The 16,230-nt window shown below is 49.5% G+C and overlaps 1 protein-coding gene across 1 annotated transcript in view; it reads left to right on the forward strand.

Annotated features, from left to right (window-relative positions):
* Positions 1-16,230, forward strand: part of CSMD1 (CUB and Sushi multiple domains 1) — a 1,850,581-nt gene that overhangs the window by 351 nt on the left and 1,834,000 nt on the right. The window lies entirely within an intron of this gene.

Consider the following 16,230-nt stretch of genomic DNA (forward strand, 5'->3'; position numbering starts at 1 on the left):
GCCTCGCCTCGCCTCGCCTCCACTTGGCTGGCACGACACGCTCGCCCTCGGCTTCGCTGCTGGGGACTGTTGGGGAGAACCGAGCCGGCCCGAGTTGGGCTCCGACTGCGCCGCGGCGGGCGGTGCAGCCGGCTCGGGCAGGTGGCGGCTGCGGTCGGGGCGCTGCGGGGAGGTCCCCGGGACTTTCCCCGGACCCCGAGCCCGCGGCTGCCCGAGTGGCCCGGGCGGAGGCAAGTTCCGGCCCTCCAGGGGCTTGGGGGCATCCAACAGGCGGACCTGCGTGCAGCCCGGGCTCCCCGCACCCGCGCGCGCCCGGCCGCCCCTGCTGCCCCCCGCAGCCCCGGCGCGCTGGGGGACCGAGCTCGCCCCCGCCTCCCTCCCCCCTGGACTTTGCTCCCTGCAAGTTGGAAGGAGCTGGCGAGGTGCGCGGGGAAGGCGGGGAGACCCGGCCGGGGTCCGCCGCGGGGCCCGAGGCGCTGTGCCCCTCGCTGCCTCCCGGAGAGGGAAGGAGTCGCCCCGGGTCACCCCTCGGGGCTTGCAGCTCGGTGCACTTGGGTTTCTCCTTGAAACGAGTTAGGGAATGTTTCCCTCTAACTAGCCTACAGGCTGCAATCTCGGAGCTGGCAGTGGCTCCAGCACTTGTCTATTCTCTGGGAAAGAAAACAAGCTCCCTCTTGATTCCGGGAGAGGGAGGGGAGGAGGGGGAGAGAGAGAGAGAGAGAGAGAGAGAGAGAGGGGGGTGGTGGGGGTGGGGGTGGGATACTGATTGATTTGCACATTGGAAAATACCTGCCCCCATTTCCTCATCTTGGCCTCCGAGGATGCTCCTCCTATCCATCACCACTCCATCGTCCCACTCCTGGGAATATCTCTGGCTACGGAGATGTGCTTCTTCTCTTCCTTTTTAAAGGACGCTGTCAAGCCTGCCGTGAGCGCGGGTGTGTTCCAATGGCCATTTGCTCTCTCCCCACACTGAAGTCCCCCTTTCCTCTCTAGATGTTTCCATCTTTTTTTTTTTTTCTCCCCCACCCATTTTCTATTCCTCCAGTGTTCCAGATTCGGGGGTGATTGACAAGGCGAAGGAGGACTATCTCTGGTTCCATTAGGAAACTCCAGATGGGCCTGGCCTGGGGAGAGGTGGAGAGAATGGCAGATGAGGCTCCCCGCGCCCGGCGGCGGCCAGGGCGGGTGGAGAGCTGACCCCGGGGCTGCAGACCCCCCCACCCTCGGCGCACGCACTCACCCCTGCCGCCCGGGGTCTGCGGGAACGCGCCCCAAGAGCCCGGGGAGCGCGAATGTGTGGCGCTGGGGCGCCTGAGCTCCTGTCGCTCGCAGTCGGGGACCTGCTGCAGACACCTCCCCTCTGCCCCCGGGCCCAGCGCTGTGCAGACGCCCCGCCTTGGGCGCCGCTGTTGGGGCTGCTGCGGAGGCACAGCCGGCGGAGCAGGGGCGAGGTGGGGGGGATGGATAGCGGCCTGGGGTCGCGCGGGGCTGGCTGGAGATGCCCTGCAGGAAAAGTCCAGCGCAAACCCGCGGCGCCCCCGGGAAGTGCGTGCGGGGTTTTTCCCAGGTCGGGGCCGGGGCCTGAGCGCAGCCCCTGGCTCTGCGTAGCCAAGCCCCTGCGTGGAGAGCAAACACCTGCTACGCAACTCGGCAAAACTTCCCACCCCTTCCTGTGCACTCCAAGTCCAGCAGAGCCGGGGCCGCCTGCAAGCGCCCCCTCTCCCCCATCGCCCCCGCCTCTTCCGCTCCCCTCCCCCGGCGGGCAGCGCAGCCTCCGAGCGCATCCTCGGTTCCCCGTGGCTCCGCGCGCCCCGCGCGCCCTTCCCCCGCAATTAGCAGGGGTTGCTGCGCGGAGCCGGCGGCGGCGGCCCTGCCCGAGCTGCTTGGCAATCGTTGCACGTGTGCCGGGTGGGCCGCGGCCGCGGGCGGCGGGGGCTGGGCGCGAGGGCGTGTGCCGGCGGGGCCCCGAGCCCCCCGCAGCTGCGGCGGGGAGGGCAGCGCCCCCTGCGCCCCGGGCGCACCGCGGAGTCGGGGTCCCGGGCCCCGGGCGTGCGCCGCGCGGGTGTGTGCGCGCGGAGGGTCCGCGCTCGCTGCGCCAGGGCCGGAGCTGGGCTGCTGGGGTGGGGGCACGAGGCCCCGAGGTCACCCGGCGGGGCCCGCGGGGCTGGAACGCCTCCCCCCGCGCGCGAGGGGTCGGGGGCGAGCGCAGGTGGGCGCGCGGGAGCCGGCTGCAGGCGGGGGGCTGGTGACGCCAGCCCCGGAGAGCGCGCGGCAGCCGGGGCGCGGACGCATCCCCCCTCCATCCTCCCCTGCCCCGGCCGAGCGGAGCCGGGGTGGCCGAGGTCGGGCCTCCGCCCCGGGGAGAGGGGCCCCCGGTGCCCGGAGCCGCAGGGCTTCCCCGCGCAGGAGGCACGAGCGCTCCCGGGAAGCAGCGCGGCGTGCGCCCAGGTGGCGGCTCCCGCTGGGTCGGGGCGGGAGGAGAGTTTGTGATGCGCGGGGTGTGCAGTCCGTGACCCGTTTGCGGAGTCGTGCGAGGCTGCAGGGGCTGCGGTCGCGCGAACCCGGGGCCCGTCCTTCCCCGGGGCTCCGGCTTCAGCTGGTCGTGCTTTACGCGTCGGTGCAACCTGGGGTGGGGGGGTCCCCGGGATTCAGGGCTCAGGTCCTTTTGTTTGTTTGCTGTTTCTGACCATTACTATTGTAAAGGTCGTCCCTCCTCACACACAGCACAGTTTCAGGGCCCACGGGAGACGGAGGAAGGCTTGCAAGAGTTCTCATCCAGCACCTACGTGGCGTAACGCATTCCGTGAGCTGTGCGATTTGCACCCTTATCTGGAGCTGATCTACCGGCTGTTTGGGTGCGCAAAGTTTGCTTTGCTCCTCGGTTGTTTCTTGTGGCTGTGCAGCGACGGGGATGCAGTGATTTGCAAGCTTTGCCCAGAAAGTGTCAAAAAAAAAAAAAAAAAAAAAAAGAAGAAGCACCCAATAGTAGCTCTATGGTCTCCCTGCAGGAAGCCTGGGAGCCAAAGGTGGGGTGCTTATCAGGGTCCCCAGTTCTTACAGTCACCAACCCACCCAGCTAGTTCTAACGTTCACTGACCCGCCCCGCATAGGGATTTAAGCATGCATTTCATTACCAAATTTTCACAACGACCATATCACTCAACACACACGTACACGCATACAGAGAGTGAGAGCGAGAGCAAGAGAGAGAGAGAGAAACCTTCCCAAATGTGCATGCTTCTAGATGAGTTACCTTGTTAACAATTCACATCACCCAGAAGGATGCCCAGACCTTATATTTGCTGGCCACATCTTCTTTATGGTTGAGCAACTCCAACTCCACATATACTCCCTCCTGGGGAAGCCAGGAATTCCCGTGAATAAATGGCTTTCACGGGAAAAACCCCCGACACATCATATAGTAAAGGTGAGTCATGTATAAGGGAAGTTAAGATTTCTACATTGGTGATTTTCTTAGCTAATCATGCGTATTGCTTTTTTGGCCTTGTGAGGGGGTTAAGTTTTTGTGTTGTTTTGTTTTTCGGTGAGGAGCTGTTCAGCCGAAAGCTCTGGTGCTTCTGGGCAACCTATGTGTTCTGAGTTTGGGATTTTAAATCCGTGAAAGGGTGAGCAGGGGGAAGGCTTTCCTCCAAAGTGGCAGGTCTTGTAAACTTCAGTAGTGGGACAGTGAGATCTCTATAGGCAAGTCCAGGGGAGCAAAGAGCAGGTGGTGAGATGGCAGGAATGCCCCCCAGGCCTCAAGCACCTCCGCGCCCACAGGCCTCGAGGGGACAGGCCATCATTACTTGCATATGGGCTTTCAGCTCGCAGCTCACGCTGGAGAAGTAGACTGGCCCCGTACAGGCTTCTAAGTTCCTGCAGGCGAAACCGGCTCCTCCTGAGGGCAATGCTTCCTCAGTCTCCGGGTTTTGTTTTTTTTTTTTTTTTTTTTGTCTCCAACAACCAACAGTGCTTTGAAAATGTCAAGAAAATGGTTCAGCTTCCTTTAAGAAATAGATAAACAAAGGCTCAGTGGCCGGTTAGTGCTCATTGCAGAGGATACAGCAAATCCAGTGTAGACATTTCTAAGCTGTCAAAATGCAAATGGCATATTAAATACTCTGTGCTCTACTGAATTCTAAATGTGCCTCTGGTCGGTTTTCTGCTGAGCTCATAGTGAAAATCAGCCACTACAACGGGCGTACACGCGATTTAAGCGACACTTTCCCTTTGGCCTTTGGTATTTCCTCCCCTTAGGTTCATTGCCCTGTAGACTGGAGGAGTTGAATGAGTAGTCCTTGCACAGAGTAGGTGACAGAGCTAGGTGGGCTTATTTATATTTCGTTTATGTCGGTAATAATTCAGAGGAGGACATCTGGGTCGAGGTGTAGCTGTTCTACAAACAACCTACCGTATTTGTACCTTTTGGGTGTTGGGCGTAGGATTGCTGGACCAGAGTCGGTAAAGGACAGACTCAAACCACTTCTACCCTCTGTTCCAACCACTCTAAGGACCAGAGATGGGAATTGTTTGAAACACCGGAACTGGCTTGGGTGTGCCACCTACCTGAAGCAAGGAAATAAATACTTTGGTTGGGCTGAGACTAATTAGTCCTAAAGGAAATCCAACCTTTGACCCTGCCCTCATGGTACAGCCCCTGTGCTGAGCTCCGTGGATGTCCACTTCAGGACAGCCTATCGGCTGGCGGGTATGCAGACTGAATAATCCTATTGAGGTCCTTGCCTCAGTGCAAGGAAATAGCCTCTTCCACAGTGACTTTAAGATGACTTTATCTTCGACTAATTGATATGCTCTATATTTAAGGTGGAATTTACTCCCTGGTACTGAGGCCCATAAGTGATAGGATTAAAATTCATTATATATATATAATATATATTCCTATTATCTATCTATATATATTATCTATCTATCTATCTATCTATCTATCTATCTATCCTCTATTAAGTACAAGAAGATCCTTTCATTGAACTGGTTAAAACGAACTGATGGTTCGAATTCCTACTGATGATAGGAATTTTGTGAAAATAACGCTTCTTGCAACTCCCCGCCCCCCATCCCCACAAAGCAACCTCTTCGGACGCACTATGAAGTACTTTATTTTCACTCTCATTTATTTATTTTATTTTTTGAGTGTAGCTGCAATGTCTTTAAGCCATTGATATCAACCACTAATTTCTGGGAGAGGAAAGTGCCACCGTCGCTTTAGGGAAGTTGCATGATCTCTCTTTGTCCCTAACATCTATGTTCTAGCTGGATGAGAGATTTCATCATCCACTAGGCACACTGTCTCATTTAACAAAAACCCACTCCTGAATATATTATAAACATTCTACTGAGGGATAACATTTCAACAGATTTACTTGATTTAAAGTCAGTGTTACTGTGGCCCACAGTGGCAATGTTTATCTCCAGCTTAAACTTCTTTGGTGAAGGAGAAAAACATGCAGGCATGGACCCCTATTAAAAATAGCTACTATATCTTTTAGGTCTCGTGCATTTTTGCAATTTATTCATGGAAATCTTCCTGCTTTATCTTATACTAGATTTAGCTTGGGGGTGGGGGGGAGCTGTAAAAGGAAAAGGGTTATTTCAGTATTACCATTCTCTCCAAATATAAGTAGAATAAAAGCGATCCCTTGTGATACTAACAGTCTTAATCTTTCCAGTCTTCTACCTTAATACTAACAATCTTAACATAATTTTGCCCCATTGTCAGTCAAACGATACATCCTGCATAATACGCCGTGCTTTAAAAACTACCCTTGTTACTGATGTGAGATCAAAGGAAATAGAGTCACGAAGAAGTCAGGTTGTTGGCGGCATTTCTCAGTTTTTTCACCCACTAGTCACTCTTAGACTAGTTGCAACCTGAGACTTAAATCATGTAAAATATTGGCCGGACTCTTGGTTTGATGGATTTTGGAGATCCTGAGCCTCAATAAAATTCAAGAAAAACTAATATGGCATCTGGATATTACAGGTGTGCCTCCCAACTCTCTGTCGGAATGATCCAGATAACTGTAAACCGGGGGAGCTGCAATGGAATCAGAGCCGCTTTTGAGGGTTTGGAGCATTTCCCCATTTTATTATTGTGGCAACCTTTTGTTTTTTTGTACTAATTGTGTCACCTTTATCATGGTAGGTGTTGGCATTGTGACCAGGATGTAGAGTTTTTGAATAGCCTTTTGCAAACTCTGTATGCATAAGAATCAGTGGAGGTTTGGTTTAAATGCAAATTTTAAGGCTCCCCTCCCCCAACCGAGTGATTTTCAATAAACAGATTTTAGGTGGTGTTGGAAATCTGCATTTATATATGTGTATCTGTTATCTATCTACCAATTCTTCCTCCGTTTCAATAAAAGGCATCAGAATCTAATAGCCCACTCATTGAGACTTCACAGGCTAATTAGCCCCTACTGACTCCAAGATGAATACACTATAGTATGAAATTGTGCAATTATTTCAGAAGATTTCTTCTTTATCATTAGGGCCTCCATCATTGGTGTTCATCATTCTATGCTGTTTTTAATCTTTTTTTTTTTTTAAACTGGTCTTACAGCGAAGATGAGATCCAAGCTCCTTGTCCATAATGTTTATATTATACGAAGACTTCAAGGGATAATTATACTCTTTCACATAAAAATACAGTGGGAATGAATGATTTTATTTTTTTCTCTTACTGTTTAGTGTACTCTGATATGATTAGTGTTATGTAAGGAAGAGCTAAATGTGAGATTAAAATTAGAATTATTTGGGGAGTGATCTCTAATGAATTAAAAGCCTTTGAAATTAATTGCGAATTCTAAGCAGTCATTTTCCAGAAGCCGGTGAATCCCTATGCCTTTATTCAGAGAAACTTATTTATTTCTCCTTTTGTTTTTAATAGAAAGCGTCTTTATTGATCTTTTGCAAGTGAGTAATTTTCTACATGAACTTGATATTCACGTAAAAATATATAGTGGACTCTTACCTTTGATGTTCCTATAAAATTCCCCACCATTGACATGACCGTGCTTCTTACAGTCTTGCCCGATGACTCTCCGAGTGGACTGTCACTTCCTTTTTCTATCAGTAAGTTGATAATTAAGACTGCAAACCTTTGGCTTTTATGCAAATGGATAGTCTTCAGGGTAACAGAAAGTTAAACACAGCTCATTCTTATGAAAATGGGTTCTGCTGGAGTTAAGGATATTCACTTTTCTTTCAAAGAATGGACCTTGAGAGTATTGTTCAGAGGCCATCAACAAATTTTGTCTCCCTGTTTCAAACTATTTCTTTTTATGGCTAGGAAAGTGGTGTACTTTGATGTATAATACAGCTGTGGATAGTTAAGACTTGCAGGGAATGATTGGCACTTCCTACAGAAAAGAAGAGGGACCCTGACAACATAAGAAAGGTCACATTTTTACAAGAAATTAACTGAATTGAGCAGATACTTCCCTTTATGCTCTAGAAATGTAAATTTCTTCGGCATGAATCTGGCATTTCTTGTTCTGTCTCATTCTTTTCCTCCTTTCTTACAAAATATAATTATTGTGAGCAACTTAAGACAAATCCAGCCATTAGGATTTTATTTTGTTTGTGGTGTTGGCCATATACTTGAGGTGGCAGGTTACCTGCTCAAGATGCCTGCTCCACTTTCCATGGAAACAATAGGAAATTTTCAGACTCTAAATCCCAACACTTTTTTTTTTTTAATTCGTAGATGATCTCAAGAGAAAGTCAGGTGAAGGACATCATCTTGTTACCGTTAGGTGGAAATAGCTCTTATCAGTATATTTAAGTATGTAGGTAGAACTACTCTCATTTGTGGGAAATATGTATGGTGTTAGTCTGTTACCATCCTAAACAATGAAGACCTGGGAGTCTAAGAAGAGACTTGGGAAGTCTGGTCTCTTAAATAAGAGTAGTCCTTTTGTTCACTTGCGGAGTCGTGGTGCGTACCGGCTCGAATAACTCAATCCCAGGTAGCTGGAATTCATGAGTTCTTTACTGTTTACCTGCACACTTCAACAATGAAGTTGTCGACTCTGGGCTTACCCTCAAGGAGCTTTCATTGTTACTAAAAACTAAACCAAAGGCCTCAAGTTACTGACCGAATTACTATGTGTTCAAATATTGGACGGTGATGCAGACAGCAGATGCCACGCAGATAAAGGGAGGAGCTCCCATAGGAGGTGGAAAATTGGTAGAGCCTCCATGAGTGGAGGAGGAAGGAGACAGGAACAAAGTCAGAGAGAATGAGGATGTTGAATGAGAAATGCACCCCCCTGCCCCCTTCCAAACAATAGCCTGTCCAGGGGGTCAGGTCCAGCATGGAGATGAGCCTATAAATACGGATGCTTCTCAGAAATTCTTCGATGGCTCCCGACAGCCAGAGGCCCAGGTGGGAAGGAATACAAACTACTGCCCTGGGACTGTTTCCTGAAATAGGCACATACGCAACTGATTTGATGCCTGGCCTCCTTTCCTCACACAGCCAGTGGGTCAACCGCTTGTTTGGACCAGGAATCTCTTTCTTGGAAGCAAATAAGTGATGTCCTTTTTTTGGAATTTTTTTCCCCGGGTTCCATGAGTGATGCTCTTTACTGTTGTTTTTGTTGTCATGACCCCCAGAAAATCATACGGACAGAGCACTGGGTGTGGGGGGAAGCGTGTTTTGGTTACTGGTTTACGGGCAGTGGCCACTGGCGCCCTACGTACTGCGTGTGTGTCTACACCAGCGGGTGTGCCTCCCCCGCGCGGCCTTGCGGATCCTTTATAAATGGCTTCAGTCTCTGTCCAGCTCTACCTCTCTGCTGCCTGCTAGTGACTGGCCCTCCAGTCTGACCTTTGCTCTCTTCGACCTCAAGCCCACTGAGCTTGGAGTCTACTTCTAGGTCCCTCGCCCACAGCTGACCCCCCAGTCTCCCTGGCTTCACGTGGCCTCGTCACTCACCACGTTTCACAGCCATTGGTCATAGCACAGAGCACCGGGAGTCTAAGATCGTTAAAAATGTTCCTTGCTTGCTCCTTTTATTTGTTGATATCGTTCTTATGTTGTAGATTTAAAGTCCCACAGAATTAAAAGGCCACCTTCCAACTGTCCCACTACTGTAGCGTTTCCTTGTACTTTCATTATCTCTTCAATGAATAAACAAATGCTCTCATGTATAGGATTCTGTCCATTTTTTTTAAGTGACTCGGATTAATATGTTGAAAATTTTTTTTGAAAAGACGTCTAGAATACAGATGACCTGTGGAACGTATCAGGAATGAGCTCCTCAAGTCAGGGACAAATGCGTTGTGATTTGTGCATTCCCATACCCAGGCTAGAAGGCATCAGAATAGTTCACATTGAGACCCTATATCCAAATTACCCGTTTTGCTGTGCTTATTTCATTCTTTCTTTTTTTTTTCTTTTCATATTTGTTTCTCTTTAGATACAAAGTAGCTTGTCTGGGGCATTTGCATTTTTTTTTTCTCCTAGCGATAATAATTTGATGATATTAGAGCTGGTACAGCAGATATGTCAACTTACAATTGTCGTTTTGATCTTCATGACTATTTCATGTCTCAGCTTTTTAATTTAAAAGAATTACATAAGACGATTATGGAACAAAGAAAAACTTATCAGTCTCTTTCTTGTGCCACTGCAAATACAAAATTACCTTCCCAGTGTTCCTTAGTGGCGATGAGAGAACCCGAAGGGATGCGCTGTCAGGGTGTTTAAAAGACGTGGGGTCTTCTGACCTGACCCTATAGCCACACCAAACTTTGAGGTGTGATTTATACCTCCTAGCGGATGCGTTTTTTTTTTTTTTTTTCAGTTTTATGTTGGATGGACAATAAGAGGCCATTTAAAAAGAGTTGGTAAAAAAAAAAATAACAAAGTGTTGTATGTCAAGGTGAAGTGACTATCCTTTCTTTTGTGAGCTGGCCTGGAACAGACCCTGTGAGTAGGAGGGAAAAAAGTGTGTGAGTTAGAGATCCGATGTCACTTCCTGCAGCCTTAAAATCGGAGTATGAGATCTGAGCCCCTGTGTTATGCCTGTTATTTTCAATTTATTCTATTTTTTATTTTAATTTAAAACTTAATCGAGTATAGTTGACACACAACGTTACGTCAGCCTCAGGTGTGCAACCTATTGACTCAACTTCTCCATACGTCCTGCTGTTCTGACCATGGGCGTAGCTACCCTCTGTCTCCATACAACACTATTACAACACCACTGGACATAGTATTTTTATGCTTTTTAACGACTACTCATCATTTGGCCCAAGTTAAGAGGGCGGAGAGACAGAGAGCCAAAGGCATTTGTCACAAGGTCGTGTTATATTGTCCTCTGTTCCCCACATCTCTTCTCTTTGCAAGACAAAACGCCCCCAGGAATGGTTAAGGGCTAGAAGGACAAATGGGAGGGGAAGTCCATCGGGCACTGCTTGCATTAGGTGTCTATTGCTGCGCAACATGATCCCCACAAACCAGCAGCTGACGCAGCACACGTGTAGGATCTTACAGTTCCTGGGGGTCAGGGGTCTGTGCACCGCCGGCTGGGTCATGCAGGTCCTCTGCTTGTGGTCTCACGGGCTGTCATCAGGGTGTTGGCTGGGACTTCATTCTCATCTGGAGCTCAGCTGGGGAAGGACCCCCTCCTAGCATGACTCAGGGGCTGGCAGGATTCCATTCCTTGTGGTTGTAGGGCTGAGAGCTTAAGTTTATTGCTGGCCCTTGGCCAGAACTCACCCTCGGCTCTAGAGGCGGTCCATGATTTCTTGCCACACGGACCTTCCCAACGTGGCGAAAGAGAGACTCAGGCAAATTGGATATTACGATATTACATGTAATCACGTGATCAAGACACACAATCCCATATAGTCCATCACTTTTACCCAATTTTATTGATTAGAAACAAGACCCAGGCCCGCTCTCACGCAAGGGCATAAACATCAAGAGGTGAGGATCATGGCGGCCACCTGAAGAATCTACCCACTACACACTCCTAGAAATAGGTTAATACAGAAAAAGCATCGTACAGTGACTAAGCAAAGGGCCGAGGACCTAAAAGTGGGCAACAAATAGGAATAGGTTTTGCATACAGAGCAAAAATAAATAAAATATGTAGGAAAAGGTCTCTAAATTTATTATTGATCAAAAGACTATAGATTAAAAAATACCATCTGTCAACAATGGATTTGTGAAACTGCGATTCATACGACCCACATGAGCGGGCAGGTGGGAAGACGGCGTCCACGTATAAGCGGTACGTGTAGAAAAAGTCAGGGCGGAGAAAAGTTGCTCATACCAATCAAAATTGTAAAGTATCAGATATTTTAACCCAAAAATGTAATACCGTTTCGGGCAATATATGCTTATTTATTTTTAGCTCTCCCTCTAATAGGGAAAAATTGGACAGAGCTTAAATGTCCATTGTCCTACAATAGCTAAAGAAATCGTGCAATGCACTGTAGAGTCTATATGCAAGGGCTTCCACGGTAAAAGGACTGAGGTGAAGATTCAAAATACTACTACTCCTATGCACGTGTAAAAATATCTGGAAAGCTGCATACATTACACCAATGATGTTTAAATGTTTGAATTTGGGATAACCACATCAGACTTCTATAATAAAATCATAGTTCTTAAATTAAAAAAAAAGGATTATCTGAAAGAAAAGGACAAGTAGGTCTTGTCAAACCATTGATGAGAAACATAGATGATAAGATTTGTGAACTTGAGATGACCTTCAAGTTCAGGATGACAACTTGCCTTTTACTTGGATCAGAGAACCTAAGTGTGTTGGACAGATTCCCTGGGAAACCTGAGGCAGAAGGAACTCCGTGTAAGCGAACAGTCTTCTCCTGGGAGCCCGCGAGCCTCCTGATGACCCAGCATCTGGCTCCCCCCTCAGGACCAGACTGGCCTTCTGTCTCCCCCGTCCTGGCTCTCTGTCCCAGGCTGGTGGGACCACGCAGTGTCTTCCCTGACGTGATGCTCTGGGAAGTGAGTCTGGCCAGGAAGGTTCTGGGGGTCGGTGTAGAAAGACCCTCCTGGCAGCCGGGGAAGCACAACGTTGACTCTTCTGAGATGGTCCAGAGCCACGGTGGGGGGCGGGCTGCCGAGATGCTACGGGACCCTCGGGAGGATGAAATGTGTTAAAGGATTGGACAGCTTTGTTAAAAAGTTAACTACGGTGATGTCTTTTACGTTGCTGAAGACCCAGCGCTCTGCTTCCTTGGTGTTACTTAGATATGTGTTTTCCATCAGTAGAGTGGGGGTGCCATGATCGCCTTTGTGGAGTATTTAATTCTGGAGAGCGTGATGTGTTATGTTCTACCCCTGAAATATTTATTGGTTGGGACTGCCTAACATGGTACAATCACATGCTAAATTCCATGCTTAAATGTCTTAATGATTAAAATGACTTGAATTAGGGATGCCTGGATGGTTCAGCGGTTGAGCATCTGCCTTTAGCTCAGGGCGTGATCCCAATCCCGGGATTGAGTCCCACATGGGGCTCCCTGCATGGAGCCTGCTTCTCCCTCTCCCTGGGTTTCTGCTTCTCTCAGTGTGAATAAATTAATAAAATAAAATCTTTAAAAATAAATAAATAGGGGAGGTGGGCGGGGGGTGGGGGTGACTGGGTGGCGGGCACTGAGGCGGGCACTTGACGGGATGAGCACTGGGTGTTATTCTATATGTTGGCAATTTGAACACCAATAAAAAATCAATTTATTAAAAATAATAATAATAAATAAGTAAATAAATAAATAAAATAACTTGAATTAGGAAACGACTTTTCTGAAGCGGAAACTTGTTCATCAGTTCGAGTGACGGTTCGTGTCACGTGATGGAAATCATTCGTCTGAGTCTTCGTGCGCTCAGGTGTGACGGAGAAGATACCTACGTGAGGTGCCCAGTTGCACGTACTTGACGGCGTCCTCCGGGAAGCTGGGCCCTCCTGAAAACCAGGAAACTCTGTGACACCGGGTTTTCTCATCTTTGCAAAGGGGATGTTAACTGGACTCAATACTATAAAGATTAGATGAATAAGCGTGTGTAAAAGGCTCAGCGGACTGCCTGGCGGTTACTAATCTTTTTTTTTTTTTTTTTTTTTTTTTTTACTAATCTTAAATAAATGTTAGCAACTGCTTTATTCTAGCAACTAAGAAATTAGACTACCAATTCAGAGTATGGCCCCAGAAGTAATATTGGAGGAAGCCTTGTTTTTTTAGAGAGACATTTTTTTATGAGTGAAGATTAATAATTCTATCTGGATATACGTACCTCCATTTAGAAGAGTCATCCTAATAATAATTTCTAGAACTCTTCAGGATGTACTAAACGCCTTTCCATTCCTTACTTCATTTACAGACACACGAACATTACTGAGATTTCTCAGAAAGGCCAAGTGCTAATAGGATCAAAGTCATAATTTGACCTCGCGCGTCACATTCAGCTTGAATAATACGAAAAGCTCAGCAAAGCCACTTAGAGATGTGTTTTATAGTCACTTATGACCGGGAAGCCTGGGACCTCTGAAGTGACCGTGAGGGGGACAATAAAAGAAAATCGTAGGACACTTCTCAGAGTAGGACCGTACTGGAAAGTCCATCTGTCTACACATCCAGGGTGTTGGTTGTGAGCATCCCCGACAGCCGTGCGATGCTCTCGGGTTCTGAAAGAGCTCATACCTTTCTCTGACTGCCTGGTTTGGCTCAAGAAGTGTCTGAGGCCTATTTTTATTTACTCGTTTTCGGAGGCTGTTCTAAAGAAAGGCACACGGGGAATGGGGCGGCTTGCTGGTTGAGGCTTGTGCAAACACAGATAGATTAGGTCTTTGTGGGCAATATAGTAAATCTCTCACCTTTCTGAAAGTACGATCGGTGAGGTGGAAGGAGACTCTCGGGTGATTAGAATCTTTAAAATGCTCAGGGCCTCATCCACGGACTGAAGCCTTCGCTTTTCCCGCTAAACATGGGGCAATCCATCATGCGAAGGCAGTCGGTGTAATCTGGCCTTTTTCTTCTGATTTAGGCTCTCCAGTGGGGTGTCTAATGACTCCAGTATATGATTGACCATCGGATTGAAGAAACTGCCCACACCTCACCCTCCTGCTCTAAGGCTGCACGCCCGGGTCGAGACGTTGATAGGTAGCGGTCTCCGTGTTCGAGACAGAAAGAAATCCCAGATCGTGATGTTAGAATAAGATGGTCTTTCTAGGGTCATGTGACTGAGACGTTCAGAAGAGGCTACTTAGAACTCCAGGGGCCATGAGCAGAATGCAAACTCTTCTTTTTTTTTTTTTTTTTTTCTTTCTTTCTTTCTTTCTTTCTTTCTTTTCTTTCTTTCTTTCTTTCTTTCTTTTCTTTCTTTCTTTCTTCTTTCTTTCTTTCTTTCTTTTTCTTCCTTCCTTCCTTCCTTCCTTCCTTCCTTCCTTCCTTTCTTTCTTTCTTTCTTTCTTTCTTCTTTCTTTTTTAATATTTTATTTATTTTTTCATTAGAGACACAGAGAGAGAGGCAGGGACACAGGCAGAGGGAGAAGCAGGCTCCGTGCAGGGAGCCCGATCCCAGGACCCCGGGGTCACGACCTGGGTCAAAGGCAGAGGCTCAACCCCTGAGCCCCCTAGCGTGCCCCAAAATGCAAACCCTTTGATGCCATGCGTGTGTCTGTCAGGTGAGCTGTGACAAGCACACAGCGACCCTGAAGCCTTTGGGGAACAGGACTCTGCGGCTCCTGGAGAAGGCCTGGCCTGCTCCTGCTCCTGCTCCTGCTCCTGCTCCTGCCCTGGTTGGCCCTGCCCACGCCACCTCCTGCAGCGCCCAGCGCCTGGGAGCAACCTGTCCCTGGTTCTGTGCCTCGGCCTTTGGCTCGGGTGACCCCAGGGAGGGCTCGCCCCACGAGTCCTCCATGCCCCGGGCCACCACATGGCCCTTGGGAGGCTTGTGCACTCACAGGTGAGTCCAGAGCCCGGCCAGGAGGGGATGGCTCTCCCCACGCACAGGAGGCCACCCATGAGCGTGCAGCCCGCGCCCACCCTCCCACCCTCCCCGGTGCATGTCCGGCCTGCGCCGCAGGAAGAGAGGAAACAGGAATCAGTGACGGGGGCGGTGCTGTGGCTGCAGCGGGCCTGCTCCACTCCGCTCCCTGTTGCCGGGACTGGCCCTGTGGGCCATGGCTCTGCACGACAGTCCACGCCCCGTCTGGCCAGGTCTGAACGGGCTACATGACCAGGTAGATACCTTTTTTTTTTTTTTTAATGAGATAGACATTAGTTGACAAGTGCAACCCTAATGGTCAACAGCGTATGAAGCAGCCCAGGACCCCCGGTGGGGACCCAGGCAGGCCCAGGGACAACGCCGGCGTGTCCAGCGGCACAGCCAGTGGTGCAGGAGGCACCTGCCGGGCTCCGTCCAGGCTCCGTCCAGGAGCAGGTGGGCCGCACCCGGCCAAGGGCAGCATGAGAAGAAGACAACGGCCGAGGCCCAGCAGCTCCTCAGGGAGGATGTGCTGAAGAACGGGCCATTGGACGGAACCGGCGTGCAACGTACCTGCCAAATCAACCTTCTCCCCGCGGTGACGCAGCCCCGGGCAGCCGGCGCGGGGTCGAGGTGGGCAAGCCCGGTGAGAGGCTGGGGCCGGGTGAGGCCGCGCCGCCCAGGTTCCCGAGCTGGTTTTTATGTTACCCAACTCGTCCGGACACGTTACAAAGTCGGTTTGAAGAGTTTCGTCCCTGTGGACTTGGTGCGTGCGGGAGCTGAAGCAGCACGCGATGCCGGAGGGGCACCAGGACCCGGCTACACGCTGGCATGAGACGCATGTTCCAGGACACACTGTCGCGTCTTGTTAAGAAGACGCCTCCACTAGCCGGGGATAGGATGTAAGTGCAGGAGCTGCTGTGCTGTTCCGGGCAGCTAGTCCATGCACTTGCACACATACTTTTTTTTTTTTTTTTTAAGATGCTATTTATTTATTCAGGAAAGAGAGAGAGAGGGAGGCAGAGACACAGGCAGAAGGAGAAGCAGACTCCGTGCAAGGAGCCCGACGTGGGGGGGGGGTCACGCCCTGGGTTGAAGGCGGGTGCTCCACCCCTGAGCCCCCAGGTGCCCCTAGACGCACATTAAAGAAAAAAAATAAAAAAGCCCACATGATCTGTGCTGGTCCCTAACAATCACACACCGACTGGGGACCCTCGTATTTAGGAGGTTCTCCGTACAACTAAACA

The sequence above is a fragment of the Canis lupus genome, chromosome 16 (genome assembly GCF_011100685.1).
Source record: "Canis lupus familiaris isolate Mischka breed German Shepherd chromosome 16, alternate assembly UU_Cfam_GSD_1.0, whole genome shotgun sequence".
In the NCBI taxonomy this organism is placed as follows: domain Eukaryota; kingdom Metazoa; phylum Chordata; class Mammalia; order Carnivora; family Canidae; genus Canis; species Canis lupus.